The sequence below is a fragment of the Clinocottus analis genome, unplaced genomic scaffold (genome assembly GCF_023055335.1).
Source record: "Clinocottus analis isolate CAN_PGR_092001 unplaced genomic scaffold, fCliAna1.0.p SCAF_14, whole genome shotgun sequence".
Taxonomy (NCBI): Eukaryota; Metazoa; Chordata; class Actinopteri; order Perciformes; family Cottidae; genus Clinocottus; species Clinocottus analis.
In genome coordinates this window covers 13,901,030-13,921,514 of record NW_027175865.1, presented here as the reverse complement: position 1 = coordinate 13,921,514, position 20,485 = coordinate 13,901,030, and positions in this window count along the sequence as shown.

Here is a 20,485-nt window from a genome sequence, read left to right as displayed (position 1 = left end):
CTCTGGTCGTTGCAAAGTCTAGTTGCATTTGTGCCACTTGTCTCCGTTGTCTCGGTCCAATTTATTGTCTGAGCTCTCAGTCACAAAGACACTCATCAGACCAAAAGATAACAGGTGTGTATTGATAATGGATGCCCTCACCTTATCTGTGGGTGACTGATTATTCTGAGGTGACACAAGAGAATACAACTTTTGTGAGAACACACACCTCAGAACAAGTATTACATATCATAGAAAGAGGCACCAGTTTAAAAAATAGATACAATTTTTCCCCATTTGTAAAATATGTATATAAGAAGGACTATAGTCCTCACTTTAGATGCGGTCACAGAACATACTTAACTAATACTTAACTAACAACTAGTAACTACCTGAATTAATCATGAATTGCAGTATTGAAACACGTTTATAAAGCACATGTTAACATAATCCCCGCACCATTAGTATCTAAATCATCATATGTATAAATAAATGCATGAATAAATGACATTTAAATCTTTTTTTTCATCATTTACTAACACTTTTCTAAATGATCTTATTGATAATCTATAAATCCATAATACTTTATTTACAAATGGCCAATCCAACATGTATAAAGTATGAAAACCCAATCATTAAACGCATAATAGTCAAGCTTATTAATCAAGAATAAAACCTTCATAACTGTTTGTGAATTGCATACTAATGAGTGATCGTGTAGGAACAAAGCATTATAAACGATGAATTAAGTGTTTACTCATGCTTTAATACTGCTAAATAGTGTGTCGTTATTATAAAGTGTTACTGTATATAATCTTTAATCTCATGACGGCCCAAATTCTTGCTCTGGACCGAAGTATTGTACTGAGGGACACACGAGCCGACTGCCTGCCATACTGTGTAAAGAAATACAGCCTCCTGTCGTATCCATGTCGTTTATAAAAGCACCTTTGTAGCCCTTTGTACCCTCGGCAGACATCTTTTCAGACTTGTGTTTATGAGGCTCAGTTTGTGCGTATGTCTGTGAAACTCCACATTTCCTCATCAGTTGCTTCCTGTGCCTTACAATCCACAAGTGAAAGAAAGATAGACGTAGTGTATGGGGGCTGTCGTTACTGAGGTGACGTGAGAAGAAGCTGGAATGGAAAGCTTTGTGGAGTGTGACAATTGGACTCAGACACTGCTCAGTGACACAGAAGAAGAGCCACCAGTCAGACATGTCGCAGCGGTAGCCAAAGTGAGATTTCTTCAAATGGCAAGTGCTCTGATGAGTTTCGCTGAAAATGGATATGCCGAGAGAGAAAACGAGTCGTTTGGAAGGCAATCATTTAACAGGATTGACCTCTTCTAATAGAGGTGGTTTAAATTGTTCCAGTTTAATTCTTCGTGACGGCACAACGGACAAATTGGACGGACAACTATTGGATGCTAATCACGAGAAAAGGCACTTGTTGAAAAACAATGGGTTTTTTTTTTATGCTTAAGGTTCTGACAGCCAAATCTAAAAGGAACGATTATGCATCTTTAATGGGACATCTCAATGGTTATCAAGTCATGGTCGTGTCCCTTCTGTCCTATCATAACTGTTATACTCCCCTCTCTTCAGATCGTTAACCAGAGCGTCTCTTTCTACGCGGGGTCCACTCAACAATGTAACGTAATGACTTACATATCTCGGGTGGCAGAAGAAAGATGAACACAAACAGTTTCACACACTGAGGTCTTCCTTTCAATTGATCCCTTCGCCTTCACGGACAGAATCAGTCAAACCACTAAGCCTGTATTGTTCACACTAATAACCATTTTCTCTCAGAAATGCAGCTTAAGCAAAACTGCATATGCTCCCAACCTTCTGTGTGACAAACCTTTTGCCTCCAGCGTTGGATAGCAGATGTACTCTGCATTGTGAAAGTGAGAAGGGAGGTAATGTGTCAAGTGATTTAGATATCGTTCCCTTCACAAGTCAAGAAGTTCCACAAGTGCCCTACATTTCCAATTTCCCTTGCTGACTGGAGGAATTTAGGGTCCAGACAATGTTCAGCAGCTAGAGTAAGAAAGAAAAGAAAAAATGAGTAATGTGGAAAAGGTTCACTGGGTCAGACTCAAAATAGTGTTCTGCTTTTGGACTTTAAGGCTGAAAGAGCCTTCAAAACCTTTGTGGATTAACAAGAATGTCCCTTCATGTAAAAGCACCAGTGTGATACTTACACTCTCACTCCTTCACGACCGTACGGCCGATTTAACAACTTAACTCAAAAGTAAATGTCTGGCTGTAAGCACAGTCATGTCTCCCTCCTCTGCAAAGATGTGCGGGATTAAAACTTAAACCTGTAAAAACAAAAAAAAAGATTTATCCGGCTAATATTGAAGCCCATTTCTGCCAATAAATGAGAAAAAAAAGAGATAAAAGGTCCAAGATAGGAGATAAAAAAGTCAAAATTATGAGGTAGAAAGTGGCGCTGCCTTTTTTTTTTCCCCACCACATAATAGGAAGGAAAAGAAGCGCCACTGGAGCACATGTGCACTCATCTCATCATTTTTTACTTTTTTATCCTTTTTATTGTTCTTTTATTGTCGGAAATGGGCTTCCATAGAACGTGTGGATGATATCTCAGTGTTTCACTTTTAATTTGAAATAGCAACCTTGTGCACAAACACTTCACGAGATATGAAGCTTCAACCGGTTTCTAGACACAAAGTGAATGTTTGAAATTCACTGAATGATTTTCATGCTTTAACTGCTTCTCTATGTCCACCAATTTGCCAGCTTTGCTTTTGGCGTTGTCTATTAGCTTTTTGGCGCAGTTATTGTTTTGGACCTTTTTTGCTGCCTGTTGCTGCTGGGAATCACCCTGTGAGAGAGAACCAACATGATAAAGCTGTGTGACAGAAAACAAAAACAATGAGCTGAAAGTTGCTGGTGATGACATCACATTGAGGAGATAAGTCTCTGGGTTCATGATGTCTTTCTGCAAGCACAACATATTCTGCTGTTTTGCACTTCTTATGGAAACGCTTCACGCTTCCTTGTGTGCATTTCCCAGAGCAGACTGGCTGACATCGTAGCCTTCTGTAGCCCGTAGCCTTGACATAGCATGTACCATGATGGATTTACAACTTTTCAAAAGCCCGCTAGATATTTCCTCTATGAGGTTGTCCCGTGGTCAGCAGTGATGGAGCTTGAGAAAACCACACTACCCAACTTTAGAGTTTTCCCTTCTGTTATTGTTTCGGTGGGGCCAACACCATTTTTATTGCAAGAGTGAAAAAAACACCGACTGTAGGTCAAAAGCTTTAGTGATAGCATCGAAGTGGTTCCGCGTTAGCTAACTAAGAGCCATGTGACCGTCACCTGTCAGCCTGAGTCCCGGCTTCAGCTTTGAACAGGTGTTCTTATGGTAGTTGTGGATGGTTCGACACATCCTATACCTGGCATGACGACAATAGCACAGAGGATAGTAGTGCCTTCTCAATTTCTTTAGATCTCCACAGTTTGGGGCTGCAAAAGGGACATTATGCATGCTTAAGTGGGCTTGATTTTGCAAAGAAAATGAATAGCACATTGCAGCATTTGAGCTGGAGGTATGTCATTGTCTGCCACCACAGCCTTTTCATAACTGATAACAGACTAGTTCACTGATAATGTAGGAGTCTGTCGTCAGCCTTTGTACTTCATTCTTTAGAAAAGGGAGTTTAGAGCAGAGCTCCAGTCGCATTTTTAATAAGTTGGTCTCTTCTTGTTGATGTTACATTAACGTGACCACAAAAGGTACAAGGCCAAATCTTTGAGAGAAATCTAGTCAACACCCAACAGGCAAATACTAGAAATGATGCAGTTTATCACGGAGCTGCAGCGAGGCAGCATTTCATGCACTCTTTAGACGGTGTTTGATGCTGCCTGTGAGGGCCTCTGAGATTTCTTTTGGCTCTGTTGGGCTGTGATGGGGAGTTTGATGTGGCACAGCACTATCTCTATTGACAGCACATTTATCACACTTTGTCTCAGATAGCATTCATTTGCATGGGCCCGTTTCCAGTCATGTTGCTGGAGGTTGGTGTGACAGTATGTTCATTTTTGTCCTAAAGCCACGCAAATATACAAACATTTGTTCAAAGCCAAACAGGAAGGCTGTGTTCTTTTTTACACTGCGGGGCTTTTACTTTTTTTTTTTTTTTTTTAAAATCCCTTTTATTGTTTAATCTCACCATTTATTCTGTGTAAATGGTAACCGTGCAACGTCCCATCAGCTTCATATCATGCCTCACAGCACGAAAACACTTGATTTTGAAATGAAATCCTGATTAATCACAAGTTAATGACGCAAACATTATTTTATTTACAATATTATTGTTCCGTAAAAGAGGCCCAGGGGTGAAAAGGAGACAATTCATAAATACACCGGAGGAATACAATAAAATAATCTAGAAATAAATGAATAGTGAAATAAATAAAGGGAACACAGATGATAAATAATACTTCACAATAAACAGATGCAGTAATGGTGCATGTGTTAATTGACTGTATTGGTGGAAAAGGTAATTATGGAATTAAATCTTTATGAAAATACAATAAAAATCAATAAATACAGAGAAACACACACTTCTAATATTATTACATTGGATTCAAACTCATCGTTCTAACGATGAGTTTGATAACGAAATATGAATATTTTGCTAGAATTTGAAATATTTTTAAAATATTTTATATTAATGCAGTTTTCTTTTCAGTGTTGGTTGTGAAGAAAAGTTCCTATGAGAGCAGAACATATCAGGCTGTTACTTGATAAGGCGAATGGCTTTAAGCAATCAATCAATTGATGGACTGAATGCTAGAGAGTTCTGGCTCGAGCTCCTCAGCACTGGATGTTCGCTGGTTTTCTTTGTCTTCTCCGGTACGAAATTAAACATTTGTCAAACTAAATAAGTAAAATAAATGTCCCCCTTTTGTGATGGACACATTTTTTGTCTGCCACTCCGAGTCCACGAATCTGGGCTCTCGCAAGAGCTTGGCATATTAAATAATTAAATGTAATCAGCCATGTGGTCTATTATTTTTATTTTTATCTGGTGCATTTTTTTTTAATTAACTTCACGTTGTAAATGCCACTGCACTATCAGCTCCACACAGTCTCAACCCGGTCTTTTGCTTGATGTCTGTTTCCTGTCTGGAATATTTGGTTCAACATTGTGTCAACAAAGTGAAGTACGCATTCAGAAACTAATGTTAATAATAACTGAAAATGAAAACATTTGTTATGGCAGCCCAGTTTCCTAATATACTGCCTGACATTTGAATGTGTAGTTTCTAGATCTCACACCTCTTGTTGTGTCTCAAACTCAGCACAGACAGACCAAAAACACTCAAATGTGCCGCGTGAAGACGTCATTAGCTGCTATTCTGTTGCTAATGAGCCACAAGAGCTTACATGGCGCTTGAATCTCGGGATTCTCGCACGAAAACATGAGCATTTTGAAAGTGGTGTTCTCCCTTTAGAATATTGAACAGCCTCTTAAACTGTATTAAACCCTTTGTGTTGCACACACAAAAAGAAAACTATTTGTTCTGGTTCTCCTGACTTTTCTCTTTACGGCGCTTGTATAAAGGAAATGAAACAAACCGTGCATGTTTGTCATGCGTTTACAGTTACAATTCCTCCTCGGCGTTGTGGAGGTTGGTTTATGGTGTTTTGCTGGTTAACTCTTGTCGTGTTCTTTCCTTCTCATTGTTTGTAGCCCTATGGCGTTTCAGAGAATAATGCAAGGAACGACGCGTTGAGCGTCGCCGCCTCAGTTCATGCTCGCAGCTCGGGCTCCATCTGCGGAGGCTCACGCTGTGGTGCCAAGCGGGAGTGTAAACAAAGCTTTCGTGCATGTGAGCTTTCCCTACTGGCTGGCTCACGGCGGCTGCTCCGCGCGGCTTTCATCCGGCATCGCATGATGCCGTCCCGCCCGACAGCGCCATCGCGGGAGCGCAGTGTCCGGCCTCTGGTTCCCCCTCAGGTAGACACCGTTGGCTCTTTTAGCTGTCTCGCCAAAGATTCAACCCGTTCGCGAGGTTCGGCGTGCCGAGAGGGAAGGGAAACGCGACCAATCTCAGATCTTCACCTTTGAACTGTTGTTAACTCTTTGTTCATTATTACGATAGAGAAGCTAAACCCAAGAATCCACTGAGAAGTCTACTCAAGAACCTCATTTCAAGCACCATGCTAATTTTGCCATTTCTGCTATGTGCTATTATTCTTTGCCATTTTTCATGCCCATGTGTATGGCATATGGTATACCAGAGGTCCCCAAATGGGGGTACGAGCTGTTTAATAAATATTCAAGAACATATGAGTGTAAGTGCGTGAAGATAAATCAGACAATGATGGCACAGCGCTGTCTATTACATCTTTTCTTCAACCAAAAAAGGATTTTCCACTGGTTGGGTTACCTGGCTGGAAAAACATTTCACAGGGGGTACATCACTGAAAAAAGGCTGAAAGCACTGCTATATACGAGGACATTGCCCATGACTTAAGAAACTACATGCAAAATATATTCTATGAAGACTTAAAAAGATAACTATTTAAAAGCAATACTTCAATTGTGTTGATAGAAGATTAATTGAAGTTTTTGTTGTAGGAGGAGACGATGGCTCTTCAGATGGTGTGGACATGCAAACAGGGAACGCTCCAAAGGGACTTTTAGTACCTAATTTAGTTCCTGAGAATATTTCCTCTGGTTTCATAGTCATTTTCTTTGTCAAACAGGTGCTAATGTGGATGGCAGAATATGTGAGGTTTTAATATTATAAACATAAATGATCAGAAGTGTGCTTTCTAACTCTTGTGCCCACACCTCGCCGTGTTGTCACAGACACTGGAGACCTTCTTCATCACTGCATCAAAATGAGCCGTTAAACCACCAGACTTGAGAGAAAACTGTATTTTAAACTGCTGCTGAGTTGCTTGTTAAGACATAAGGTGCTCAGAAACCTGTCTTAGGTGTCAGACTGTATTCTTTATAAGGTAAGCAGCCAGCATCTCAGGCTGAGAGATAATCCTCGGCTACAGACAGTCCAAGCACTGTTCAGGGGGGAAAAGATTCACGGCGGTTGTGCACAGTTTACCTCTAAGCTCAGCAACTGAAATAATATACTGGAGTGCACGGCTCGGTAAAATAGAAACACATCTATGCGAGTCAGATGATTACCTGTAGAGAGGGAGCGTGTTTGCAGAATGTCATTGTCTGATGATGAATGTTCTCTCACTGACTTTTCTTTGTTCAGCGGGTTATTGGCAGCACTGTTGCTGGTCTAATTATATGTTGTTTGCAATATCTTTTTCTTTTTTTTTGTACTTTGCACATGACCTCAGGCTTGTCATTTTTGCAATGGGTGTTAGAACTGTGCAAACTCTATTAAAGCTATAGCACATGGGGTGCGCCTGTGCTTGAGGTCACTATTGTATGCAACGTTCTCTGCATGGCAAACGGTTAGCATACGTCTCTCGCTCTTGCATTCAGTGTGACCGCCTTACTGAAAGCTAACACTGGGACTTCAGTTGTAATTTTTCACATTAAATGTAACTGTATATATATAACTTGTGTTGTTGATAGTGTGTGTATGTGTTTTTATCTCTTATTTGTTAATTGGATAATCGAGTCTGACTCCAATTATCGATAGAGAAAGCTGCGGGGGGGGGGGGGGGGAATGCCGGAAACGCTGAAGGTGAACAGAAAGCGAGCGCCACTCGCAGATGAAAATGTCACACCAAAGTGAAACATTACATTAAGTGCTGCTAGACCGGGAGTCCTACTGCAAACACCCTCCGAGTGTGACGTGCGAGTGTGTGCATTTTTATGCGTGCTCGTCTGCGGCATCCATGGGGAGTCTTTACTCATCTAATCACTTCACTCCCCTGAGTCTGCATGCTAATTAGCTCTAAAATATACATCATAGTTTCTCTCGTCTTTCTAATTAAAAGTTGATGGTGGCTATTCAGATATTAAGCGATGAGCTTAACAAAAACAAGTGTCCAAAAAGTGAAGCTCAGGCGCAATTTTAAGGGAGCAATTGCTGTGTGAATCGTTATGTTCTCAGAAAATGTGAATTTATTGCCTTTTTAACTCAGCGTGGAACTTAAAAGGAAGAGCAATGAAACTCAAAGTGATGAAATCATTGACAGAGGTAAAGTGATCTGGCACAGGGTAATTATTTCGGGCACTGTGTGGCGGAGTACATTTTGAGCAGTCAGCTTTGCATTGAAATAAGCGTTTGCGAGGTGCAAAGGTTTTCCCTGTTTGACTTGCACTCCAGCAGGTAATGAGAACGATGTGAAGGGGAGCTCAAGAAAATGTTTCTGAGCACGCAACCGGTCCTGATGAGGCAAATGAAAAGGGGACCTCGGCTAGTATTCATCATCATCCTCTTGAGCTTAAGATGGTTTTTTTTTGCTTAAGTTCAGTAATATATTCCAGATCGCACGGCTTCTTGGTCTAAACTATAAATATATTAAATTTAAATCACAACTTTTAAAGGCCTGTGTGTGCAAAATTATTTTGTGTTTATTTGAAACATTTTCACATATACTCCTTTTTTTATACTATTTATGGCTGGCCTGTGTTCAGCAACAGCGACTGAGTGTATTTGCATCCTGCGAGGCGCCTCTAGCCTCCACTGTCACTAGAAAAGTCGGCCTACCCCCTCATGAAATTCAGATAATGTATCCACAAACAAGGGATTCACTGGAAGCATAGACGTCAAGAAGAGGACACACGCTGCTGTAAGAGGAAGCTTTTTTTTACCGTTGACTTCATTCTTTATCAAAGCAGTAGAGCAAGATGAATCCTTCAAGCCCACTTTGTGGGCTGTGAACCCAAACAGTTAATTCTCTTTTTCTGTTGCAGTTCAAGGCATTGCCGTCCCCCAGCGGTTGTGTATCAAGTGTCAAATCAAGCAGGGCTGAAATTTGAGGGTTGCAAATTTGGTTCTGCATTATTGTTATTTTTCGGTTCAACAAGCTATAAGCTATAGACTGTATAGAACATGGGACATAGACTCCGTAAAATGTCCCCCATAGGTTTCAGAGCTGTTGTGATGCTCAAAGTGGGCGGACCCTGGCATAGCCATGTTTGCAGTGACGACACATCCTATGTTTAAAAATGGGCAAAGTGTGGAAGCCCAATTCCGTCAGTAAAAGAACAAAATTTATGAGATAGAAAGTCAAAATTATGAGGTAGAATGTTTTTTTCTGGTGGAAAAAAAGGAGCCAGCGCTACTGAAGCGCATGCACACTTATTAACTCATAACTATGACCTTCTATCTCATAATTATGACTTTTTATCTCGTAATTTCGAGCAACCTGAGACGGCGCCATCCGTCATCCACACTCTCACCTTAACGTCACGTAATTTGAACGGGTTGTATAGAAATCATCACTCTCTTTAGTCCTTTTTTAATGGCCTCCACAAATAACTGAAAAGTAGCTGCTTCTTTAAATGTCAGTCGTTAACTCAGTCAGCCTCCCGTCTGACGCTGGGCAGGAAGCGTGCAGCGCGCTTATCAGCATCTTGATCCCAAACAGCAGCCTTCATGTGGCTGGAAATGAGGTCAATGAAGAGCAGTGTGATCAAATCAAAACATCCAAGTTGTAGGCCGTAAAAAAAAAAAACAACCAATGAGATGAAAGACACTGAAACGCTCCGTAGCTGAAGAGAACCTCTGTGTTTCACAAACACAAGTGAAATCTTTTAATCACTGCTCACAGTTTTTCTAGTTTTTAAAAAAAAATCCATTGTAATATAGAGATATTGATTAGTGCAGCCAAGTTTGCAGGGAAAGTTTCTCGAATAGATTTGACGTGTCCGCTCGAGGGCAAAATCTAAAATTCTTCACACACTTAATCTACAACCAACGCCAACAGTGATGGCAATACTCTTTGCAGGGTTTTTGTTTTTTTTTGGCATTTCTTGAATTCATAATGAAATGTAAATTATGATTACATCTCATGCTGCAATATGAAAATAATCTCCAGTTATTTGCACAGCCGCATCCGCTCCAACAGTGTTCTTAAAATATTTCAGGGAAACAGGAGCCGGACTACTCAGTGGAAACAGAAATGTTGGTGCGTCTCCTGTTCAGATGGGATGCTGGAGAGAGTCATCCCTATGACAGCACACATCGTCGTGCCTGTGTATGAAGGGTTTGCTTTAAACTCTGTCTAATGATGTCACATATGAATGTCCAAAATTGTCAGCATCAGTCTCAACGCTTGGGTTTAAAGTTGCTGGCCTCCAAACCGGCACTCATCGTGCTCCACTGGCTCACTGATGCAAGGCGGATTGGTTGAATATGAAGTCATTGGAGAGGTTGCAGATCACAACAGAACGGGTCACGGACATAAAGAGGGTCGTGTTGACGTGGCAAACTCGGGTCACAGAGCAACAATCTCAGCATTTGTCATGGCTGAAGTAAACTGAGGCCTCTCGTACTTCTCTTACTCTCCAGTAACTCCATTCATTCCAGTTGTGGACTCTGCTACAAAAGAAAAAGTCCAGAAGCAGATTCAAGAAAGGCGGAAAAGACACACACACACACACACACACACACACACACACACACAAACACACAGGGTGTAGCTCAGGCTGCGAGGTCACGCCAAGTGCACACGCAATGACAGGTGCTCGGTGGGGTGAAGGGTGCTCTCGCTGTGCTCGGTGTGTCCGAATTCCACCAGAGCCTCGCCTGGTTCCCATCAACGCCCCTGGAGATCGCCTCCGGTTCAAACTCAAACACTTGACCCGATCATGATGGATGGGACAACCCTGCGCAGGGCAACCAATCACTTTACACTTTATAAGATGGATGCACAGGCGCTGGGGGCTTATAGTGGGACGCCCAAATGTTGTCTGGACCCAGCGGTGCATGCATTTTGATCCCAGGACTAAGATCAATTCATTACCAGCGTAATTTATCACAGCAGGGACAGTTCCAATCAACTTTAAATCACTTAGTGCTACTTGAGGTACTTGTCCCACATGAATCTATGGAGCACGCGTGCAAGCAATTTAAAATCTAATTTTCTGCACACTATTAGTCTACAACTTTTTTATCCATTTATCCTGCGCATGTTTTATTTCATTTTTCCAATCAATTTGTGATTTGGGCCGATCCGTTACAGCAGTGCATATGAACAACGCGCAAAATAATCTCGTCCACTGGGTTAACAAATTAAGTGGCACTGATTGCTTGCACGCGGCCATCATTTTCTGTGATATGCCTTGCAGATACGATTTTAAAAAAACGCTCCGGACTCAATATAATGCTCCGACTATTTCTAATGTGTGCAGCGTGAGTGGCATCCATAAATCCTTCATACAGAGGCATTGCTGAACCCACGGACAACAGGGAGCTCTTTCACTTCTCACATAACAATGAACAATGTTCTGTGAACGTTCTCCACATTCAGTGCGAGTTTTTGGTGGGTGAAGATTTTGTCGAGGCTTCATACTATCCCGCTATTCTTCTTTATTTTTAGTTCTGACTTTCCAGCGGTTTCGTTAATATTTCTGTCTCGGAAATCATTCGTTTTTCTCCACCAAGATGTGGTTTTTAGTACCTCGTCAGCAAAATGGACAGAAAAACATGCTTTAACTTAATTATTCTCATTGTTCCATTAGGTATTTTGTTTAAATGTGCCTTTTATGTTGATTGCAAAGTGCTTTTAACGACATGTGGAAATCCTCAATGAAGTAAAGCGACTAAAATACATGAAGGGGAAATCAATGAAGGGTCTCTTTTTGTGTCTGGGCAGCAGCAGCTCAAGCATCTCAAGTATTTTTTCTTGACCTTCAAATAGGTTTAGCCCGGCTGCGTGGCATTTTGGTAACTCAGTAATCTGCCCGTTTGTGTGGGACGTGATTATATATATATATATATATATATATATATATATATATATATATATTAAAAGATATACATCTTCAATAGAAATGTATTATCCTCACTCTGTGATAAACCTAATAGTTTCTTTGCCTCAAGGCCTTCCCCTGATAATTAACTGAATGAAACTATAAAGGGAAATCCTCATTTGACTGAACTTCACCATTATGCACGCCTCGATGGGAGACTGCAAGAAAGCATTGCCTCTAATAAAGAGTTCACAAGCCACAAAGTTTGAGAAGCATCGCCTTATGCCACCGCAATCTATTCACAATAAAGCTCAAATCGTTCCCCGGGGCTGGAGTGCTTGCTTTCAGACTATTTCCATCCTCTAATATTTATGTGTTAAGATGGCATTTAGTCCGAAGTATGGAGTCGTTGTCAGGTGTGTGAAGGGCAGGCTAAAGACACTGATTTAAGGTTAGAGGTGCTGTAATCAGTCGGAAAGTGACAGACTCTCCTTTAATCTAGCAGAGCGGCGGTCAGCTGCTTGCTGAAGAGATGCTGAGGAGCCTCAGAGGAGCTTTGAAAAAAGAGCTTTTTTAGGTGTATTTTTGGAGAGACTGACCCGATATTCCCCACTAAAGACTTGAACTACAACAAGAGATCGAGGCTGTTGGGATCATTAGACTGATGAGTAAGTCACAATGCTTCAGGTTGTCTGGGGGAAGGTTACATTCTCCCATGAGTACATCTGTGGCCCCTGATCCATCGACAGGGACAATACCCATACTGGAAATACGCTACAGCTATTGAGTGGTTGTGAATATTTCCAAACCAACATCCAACATATGATTTTAACTAATTGTGTTCATTGATTACAGTGGAGCTGTAATATTATGAGATACTATGAAATCATATTATATAAATGACCTCCTTATGAATTTCTAGCAGGATTCTTGTTCATGGGCGCCCGTTGGAGTCCTTCCTGTAGCGGACGGCTGGCTAACGCCATAACCACACGAGCAACAAAGCTATACAAGATGTCGAAACATGGACGCTGAAACACTTTTTTCAACCGGTAGCTCGGTCGTTTGTGGTGCGAACACAGCAGCTTCGGGCTCAGACGTCTGCAGGTTGCGCACCACCGCTTGCACTTGTTGGCTGGATGATAAATCATATTGCGTTTTAAACATGCTCACCAAAGCGAACATAATAACAACCTATCATATTTAGTTCTGGCCCAGAAACAACTTGTTGATAAAACAAACACATCCTTATCTTCTAAGTTGCTATAGTGAACTTGTTAGGAAACCATTTTAATTGGGGCCATTTGGATCGGATCAACTGGAGAATGGTGGAAACGGCAGCAGAATAAAACACATGAGTCTGGATTTTATACGTCAAATATGTGGGAACGTCTTGGTGGGAGTATGTGGGATGCTTTTGTCATCCTTGGTAGTGGTGTAGTCGTATCTATCTAGCTCCTGAAGCACTGCTGTGACCTCTTTTTATTGAAAATGAACAACTTTTTGAACCTTTTCAGTTATTTATATCACAGTGTCATGTGTAATGTTACCAATATACCACCACAGAGACAGTAAAAGTATAGTTTGCATGCTTTAAACACACTTCGTAAACCCCTATGATGGTAACATTTAATTGAATCAACAACTTTGTACATCATGCCATACTATATGCAATAAATAAACACACGTATTCTTTGAAAAAACTGAAAAAACACACGGATGAAGCAGAGCCGTTACTCTTCCATCGACATCCAGACATCCCACTAAAAACCTACCTCTCCCTTTAATGCCGGTGCCGTTCTCCACCGTCAGCAGTGACGGCGCATCAAAACGTCCGTCAGTAGATCTACAGACCTCCAGTCAGTGGGCCTCCGTCTGACCCCGGCGGCTCCTGGAAGTGTATTTAAATTCAGAGTATCCCTTACAGCCAGCCTGGATGTGACGGCTGAGTAAACGGAGCGACAATAAACAATTACCATTTATTAACTTTATTGAAGGTGTCCTGGACGACAGCCGAGAAGGCCGGTGCTGCTGCTGTTTCTTTAAAAGGTGGCACAGCACACGCAGAGAAACGTGCCATCGTATCAGCTATTTTTTTACACATTGAGATTTTTTTTTTTCTTCAAATTTCAGCACTGTGCATTTATGGTTGTCTGAGGTCTTTCTTTTGTCTTCAAGTTCGTACGAAATAAATGTCCTCTGGAAGGGTACGAGCTAAAATTGCATGTCACAGAGCTTTGTGTCATTCACCAATGGTTTTGCTCTCAAAATGTCAAAACAAAGTCATTTCTTTGACATTTACTCCAAATCCACTTGTTTTTGTAAGATTTCAATTCGGCAGGGAACATTATTCAAATTTCATGTCATGGTTATCCTGGGAAAACTCATTTAAAATCATCTGATAATGATCAGAATACGCTCAAATATCACTAGAACATATTGGACTTACTTTACCTTACATTTAGTTTAAAAAAAACTATTATGTTATTGCATTGCAGATATACACACACATATTTGTGAACCCTCTTTTTAGTGAAAAACAAGCTCACAGTCTTAAATATTCTAATGAGAAGGTCCCTCTGCATGAATACATGATGAATACATGAAATAACTCAACATTGTGTGAGTCTGTTCCTCATTCCTGTATTTTCAATTGAGGCTTTATTTTCTATATGGTAGCGAGCGAGACAACGTTTCATGTGAACACATTCATGATTATCCTGTTAGTGGAAATTCACCACGATCCCCTTGAATGTTATTTTTTCCCCGTCACAATCTGCGATAAAATCAGATCATTTTATCGTCCCTTGATTGATTTTCATGGAATGTCGTCAAGTGACATTGCTCAATATTTCATAGCAACTTTTAACAATTGTATAGCTCCTTTAACTGCCCCGAACTCCAATAGAGTCTCAGATCAAGCTCCCTGCTGCTGTAGATGAACTAAAGATTACACTCAAGGGATTAAAAAAAAAAGGTGGGCGCTCTGGAAGCATTTCACGCACACGCACACAAACACTCACACACACACACACACACGCACACTCACTCAGATGATAACAATACAGCCCCATATTTCCTGACAGCCATAGCAAAAATATATCAATTTTCCACTCTTTTTTTTCCTGGAGCATTTTCTTGAGTTCATTTCATAACTCCAGGCCTCACCAGCACAATAGCCGCTGCATACATTATATATTGTTTGATCGTGATCCCCATCACCATAGCATGGTTATGGACTTATTCTGGATCCGTCTTCATGTTGATAATTGCCGGGGTTCATTAACATTTGGCAGCGCTGGAGCTGCAGCTCGGCAGCGCCGCGTTTGATGGATGTCTCCCTTGTTAATTGACGCGTTGGGATTTTAGCACGGCGGGGAATCTGCCCCCCGGGCTCCGCGGGGTCAAACATTGAACTTCATTTTCAGGCAGGAAACCTAATAGCGCTGGCAAATGATCTTAGGACTTTTTATATATACACCCGAATGTGAATTAAATTGGATGCTGCTTCCAGCGCGGCTAACCTGCTTTAAATAACTCTTCAAAAGAGTGAATGTAAGCTTTATGAAGGATGATGGCTGTGAAGACGGAGATTCAATGTGTCAGACCGCAGCTCAGATATGTGACCTTCATAAATATTCATAATTCTCCAGCATCGGGGACAGCGCAAACTTAGTAGAATATTCAGTTATGGAATGAATCAGAAAAAGGGTTGAGAAAAATATATTTTACTGTAACTGCCATACATACTGATGGACTGATCAAAGAACACCCAGCAGTATTACGATCAATATTTGATCTGCTTATTTGCTGTTTGGTCAGATGCCTTCTTTAAGGAAAAAAGCCAAAATGGCAATATCATTCCAAAGTTAAAGGATTAGACTGGAGATACTTTAGGTTTTTCTTCTTGTCAATAAATCCAATGAAAACACCAAAACTAACAAATGAATGTATTTGCTAAAATCGTAATGCGATCATGTTATGCTGAGCCAGAGAGCTCCATTGTTCATCAATGAGCCACACGGTCGCACAACATCCACAAGAATCCTTCCATACTGTAAAAACCCACACTGTCGTGTCCCAAAGTGTTATTAAGTGTTCTTGTGCTCTCCTGAGCTCAGCTGGTTGTGCAGCCTGACAGCAGCAGGAAGGAAGGACTTGCGGTACCTCTCCTTCACACATGTAGAAACATATGTGCTGCATGTGTACCCCTTTCGTGTTCCCATTGCGCGTTTTTAATGAGTAGGCGTGGAAGTGTTCCACGGGGGCCACAAGCAAGGGGGCCACCTGCTCACCAGAACTATCAGACATTCATGGGGTAAAGTGTCTTGTGCCGATCCACCGATCCTCTGATTGGTAGGCGATAGTCGCCACAGTCCCCACTGTGCTTTGACAAGTGATTACAATAGGACAATAGCATGTTACATTGTTGTATGTGACTTCCTAGTCTGTTAAAAAGTGCATGCTTAAATTATTGATATTAATAGATTAAAGCAAAAAACATCAAATGTTGCTTGACCACGTGATGACGTGATGTGCTACTTCATGGACTTTAGGAACAATTATTACGGCCACCACAACATGAAATTACAGAGTAATATTTAATGAGCAGAAATTCCCATAATGATATGTTCCTACAGGGATAGTTAGTCAAATCTGTCATTTCATTTTGAGGACTTGATGTTTTATGTTCTACATTTGAAGCAAAGTGATTCATTTATGCTCATTCTTTATCCACTGCGTGAGTCTCATTTTCCATCTTAGACACAAACAAACAGCTACAGCATGTCATCACCATTATCAGTCGTTATTATAGTGAATTTATTCCAATTTCAACTCACACTTTATTATCTTTTGATAACATATCAGACTGTTTTCTTTGAGTCCCTGCAAGCTTCAACATTCCTGGCTTGCTTGTGTAAAAGATGTTAATTTCCTTGGCTCTGCAATATCTTAGGACTGCAAAGTGGCTCCAAAAGAAATTCTTCATGCAATTACCAGCTGATAACAGATAATTAAAGTTGCCATTGTTTGTGTGAAACATTGCAGCAAATTTGCTTGAGCTGTGGAGAAATATCCACGTCTATATTTATCTGCGACCAACAGTTTTTGATTACATCTTTTGATGGATGCAACACAAATTCACATTTGGAGATACAATTTGTGAGGCGCTTTGTTTCTTGGTGCACAAAATGTTATGGCTCCTTCCACCACAGGCGATAAAATGATAGTTTGTTATTTTCATTTGGGAATATTTCAGTGGGCGATTAAGAAGTAACTGAAAGTCTAATTGAAGAGAGGTTGAAGAGGTTAATGTTTGTACCGGAGTCCATTTGATTCCTGCAGACAAGCAAAAAAAACAATTTGGCTAAATCACAGAGCTCTTATTGTTCAACTTGGATCAGAAAGCTTGAAGCAATGCACCATTTGTTCAAGCTGAATATTTATTTTGAAAACGCTTGTGGGAGAGAGGTCGGATGAGCAAGAGCGACAAAGCTGATATCACAGGTGACAGTATATTTCAGGCAGCACGCAGGACTCCTAATTTACATTCAAATCAACACAGGAACTTATGAGAAATGTTTTTGCTTTGCAGCAGATTCATAATCCCTCTGTGCACCAACAATTCCCCAACTTCCCCGTCAGAGCCAGGCAAGAAATGAAGAAAAAAAACCCCAGAAGCACTTCATCCCTCTGAAAAGCAAAATAAGCACCGTCTGCCTTCGTCATCGGTCTCAGCTAAGCACACATTTGAGCGTGCATTAGATCCCATCTGTTCATTTACACACACTGCTCTTCCTATTCAATTTATCCAGGTCTCGTCCCTGTAAACTATCCACATACTGCTACCTTGTTAGCTTAGCTAAGATTGCATAATTAAGCATCAGCGGTTTCCATTGCGCTTCAGTCGACATACCTGCAGGCACACTTGTGTCTGGATACTCTCTGTCTCTCCCGAGTGCTTTAACAATCAGCAAGTTGTTTAGTCTTTCAAGAGAAATAATGTATTGATCTGCAGCAAAAAAAAAAAAAAAAGACAGTTTCAAGGTTAATGAGAATATCAAGTGCTCTCGAAGGACTGGTTCAGTTCCCTCTAATCTCATGATGCACAATGTCTGTGAGAATCTAGCAAAAATAATATGACAGTTGAGCTTTGTAACACACCCTCCGTGCAACTGTGTGGGTTTCAAAAGACTCCAATTAACTTGCATACAGATCGGTGTGCAGCTCTGGCTCATGCTGATTTACTCTTTAGTGAACAGAACCTGAATATCTTAAATTGGTCATGATGAAGAAATCGTGTGAATATTGTGTGAAATACAGACCAATGTTTTGGAACACTGAGACTTTTTTGCAAATTTGCTTTCCTTTTGTTTCTCCTCATTTTTAAATCTCGGGTCTTTCTTTCAAACAAAAAACCTCCAGCTGTGACTTCCACTGATGGAGTCACTCTGTACCAGATATAGTGCATTATATAATACGATTTTTAGAAGTCTGTACATGATGACGGTATTTTTCCAATGCCACTCAACTGTAATGTCAGAAAGAGTGTAGTTTTTCCATACTGTCACATTTAATCGCCTTTATTTGATTTATTTATCCAATATTGAACACATTGGGTTTCCATTTCATTTGGTTACTGTTTTCTATAATGATTCAAAATGTCTTCTTTATGCTTTATCAATGATACTATTCCAGCAAGGCAACAAGAAAATAAAGTGGCAAGAAAGCTGACACCAAAAAAATGCCAAAAGTTGCCATGTGATATTTGTAAAGAAAGAAAAAACAATCAACGTTTGTTGCTCGGAAGTAGACGGCCAGCTTGACCCTGATAGTTGGCGCGTGCATATAGATAAAAGACAAATCAACTCTAAATAGCTGAGCATTACGATGTAGCCGTTTCTGAGGATGAAACGGTTTTTGTGAGAAAGTGTTTGTGAGAGAATAAACATGTCGGCTGCTCTTGTACCCTTCCATCGAAAACATTTCCCTCAATGAGGCTCGGACTAATTTGTATCGAAAAGGTCAGGGAGACACAAATAATCTTGATCCTCTGAGGATCAAGCATATACAGAGCTAATTTTATGGAAGTCTGACCTTTAGTTGTTGGACAAACCTACTCACTCATTTAATCTGGCCTTTGTCTCACCTTGAGCTGTCTGCGTTGTGTGTAATTGTACACATTCTTAAAGTCTGTTGTTGATTTTTAGTGTTATTTTCATTTATTTGATACATTTTGGCTCTGTTTTAATGGCTATAACAGGCAAAGAGACCCAACAAATGACATATCGGTGCCAGAGGAGTGGACACATTCTAGTAAATTCTATAATAATAGTCTTTGCTGACCACTATCTTACTTTAAGAGGTGATCACCGCTGATACCAGGAGAGTACCTTCACTGCAAATCTCCTTCCTTTCATTATATCGTCTCCCTGGTGTGTGTCGGGGCTACTGGCCACCCAAAGGTACTTGTACTGAACTCCCAAGTAGTATTTGAAGTAACTCATCGAGAGGACAGGGCTATTTCAGGTACCTTTGGCAGATTTCAGGTCTAAATCATTACACTATGTTTTCTAACTCAGTGTTCACAAATGGATTTTTTTCTCAATACTTTATTTAAATTGTCTAGACTTAAACTATAATGCTTTATTGTGACAGAAACACATTTGTGTCCTTGATATTGGGAATTTATTCATTATAATTCACATTTGTTTGTTACAATCCGCTCCAAATCGTTTGGGTTTGGAGGTTTACTTTAATGCAGGATGTGTACTTCCTCCTAATCCTAATATTAGGCATGTTTTTTTCATCATACAGCACTGTATTCCCTGTACTTGAATATTAATCATGCACAGCTACCAATATAGATGCAATTTGTATGGAATATTTTGCCAATCGTTAGGAGAGAACTATTTGGGATTGAATCAGGTTGGTTGCCCGTACTACATGTAGAATCATGTTCAACAGTCATGTCTGGACACAACACATCTCTCCATCAAAACCAATTCATGTTAATGTGTATACGAACAGCTGCATTTAAAATAAGTCTTTCAGCAAAAGACTGTAGACAATCCTAAAACACCAGGCCACCCTTGACAAGGTGATCACCATCATCAGCATCATCCACATCTGACAGAAGGACCTCTTCCTCACTGCGTTGATTGACACAGGTTTGTGCTCTTCGGGTCATTTCTGAGATATTTGCACGACCTAACACACTAGCAGGAGAGCAACTGCAGGATGGCTCCTGGGGAGCCGCACATCCACTTGGATTCCCAGCTGCCCCTTTGTCGGCTGCGGTCCAGCCACGGTCCTTGGAGGTTGCCAAAGATGGCTGGCTTTGAAGAGACCGTCTCCAGATGCAACCTGATAAGTGGCTCAGATGTAATGCATGAATAGGAAACCCTCATGGAAGCTGGCCGGACTCGACCTCCCCTCGTCTGGTACAGAAGGGTTGGTCCAGAGGAAGGCTGACATCTGTAGTGTACACGCAGCGTGTGATTACCTGATTTCACGGCCGACCTCAAGGACGACCTCTTGGTAGGTCCAGTCTGTCTACAGCTGTTTGAAACATTTTGGAAAAGTATGCAAAGGAACCACTATGGGAAAACAA